The sequence below is a fragment of the Camelina sativa genome, unplaced genomic scaffold (genome assembly GCF_000633955.1).
Source record: "Camelina sativa cultivar DH55 unplaced genomic scaffold, Cs unpScaffold02135, whole genome shotgun sequence".
Taxonomy (NCBI): domain Eukaryota; kingdom Viridiplantae; phylum Streptophyta; class Magnoliopsida; order Brassicales; family Brassicaceae; genus Camelina; species Camelina sativa.
The window spans coordinates 1-1,902 of NW_010923251.1; the positions used below are offsets into that span (position 1 = coordinate 1).

Genomic DNA, 1,902 nt, shown 5'->3' on the forward strand with positions numbered 1-1,902 from the left:
CACAAGATGCTCTGTCCTGGAACATGAACTCACTTCAGCCAACTCCTCATACACAGATTTTGGAAGATCGTCAAATTCCATGTCGATGAACTCGGGTTGGTCATCCTCCTTAGAGTTGAGATCCAAGTAGCACAAGTAGTTGCCCCCAATACTTGGAATGTAGAACCTTTGATCTGTCTTGGAGAACATGAGGCTCGATAAAGGGTTTATACGATGAGGCTTAGTATTGATCTTCATCCATTTAGAGCTGCCAAAAGGCCTGCAGAGACTCAACTCAAATCCTGATAACTTGACACCCAATCTTTGTCTCGGACAGGTAGAGAGGACATGGCCAGGTTTTGGATTTCGGAACCGGTGGGTAGAGAAGGTAGATCAACGGTCACGTCTTCAAGATTGGGGTCGGAGGGTTTATAATAGATGACAAATTTATTGTCGTCGCCGCTATGGTACGAACGATTGAATCTTAGTCCATCACGTGAAAATCCGACAGTCATCGCATCACAGACCTCCTTAATTAGATTCTTGTCGTGGATATAGACTTCCTTTCCCCGGAAGGAATTATCTGTTGTTACACGACCATCCAGAGAAGAGTCTGGATTGTTAAGGATGTAGTCAATCAACAGAAACGGGTAGGCTGGTGTAGATGAGAACATACGAACGTTTGTGTGTCTCTGCCATATATATGGTCAAATAGTCAGAGACAACTAAGCACCAAAACTAAAAAAAAAAAAAAGATAATACGCTAATTATAACATAGCAAAAGAGAAGCTTACGAAGATGTTTTTGCAGACAGATGGTTTCAAGACTCGGTTGATTATAAGCTGCGCCATTGTCCAATCCCTAAACAATCTGTGTGTTTCCGTCTCCTCCTATCTATTTCTTTGAGTCTTAATACTGAGATTTATATATATACTTGCAAACCACGTCCACGTTTTAAATGACAATCTTTAGAGAATATTTAGAAATCGGCACCCAAGGCACATAGATCTCTTTAAATCTGATTAATTATCATTTTGCTTTTCCTGGAAGTAAAAACTGTGCATAATTTTGTTGTTCAATATTTTTTCCCCAAATGAATTCTAAAATATTTCCTACTATTTACATTGTCATAATTAATTTATATTCATAAAATCTAAAATCATTCCTAAAACCTCGGTATACTCATTATACTGTTGTGTTGCAAAAATATAGAGATCCCGTGAAAATATTTAGGAGTTTATGGAAACATATCGGATACCATATTGATCGAACTTCAAATTACTTTGAGAAGATATAAAGAAGAAACTACAAGTCGAAAGCTTCACTCCCAAGTAACTGAAAGTCCTAAATTTGTGTGGTTAATGTGTTTAATCGTGCTCTTATCCTTAAGGGATACAATTGGAGCATGAAAAAGATAAATTGGACCATAAAGAGATATAAATTAGAAGACGTAAATCAAATCGATCAAAACATATGTGAATTGAATAATAAACCTTTTTAAAATAAATTCATAAATCAAAGCATCCCTTTCTCTCAACAGTCGAAACACTCCCTCTTGCTGAAAGTCTTGTACAACACTAAACCAACTATAATTCAAATCTTAGTTAGAATCAAAGTCACTTCAAGATATTAAGCACTACAACTTATATTAAACAATTACCGTTATTACTATACATAATTTTATAATGTGCATTTTGATATCACACAAATACTACATTCATCAATAGATAAAATCATTATAAATTTATCACATTCAGAGTACCATCGAATATGACACGATCGCCAAAAATTATGCGAGATTTTATGGAAAGAACACAGACACATAATCAGAAACAAAAAAAAATAAACTAATTTTGTTAGTCATCCGATTATTTTGCCTAATATGCAAGAATTCGCATATTCTGTTTTCTTTTTTCATATAAA

General features: G+C 35.0%; 1 pseudogene; it reads right to left on the reverse strand.

The window, feature by feature from the left end:
* Positions 1 to 6: 6 nt before the first annotated feature.
* Positions 7 to 830, reverse strand: LOC109131681 (annotated as a pseudogene).
* Positions 831 to 1,902: the final 1,072 nt, after the last annotated feature.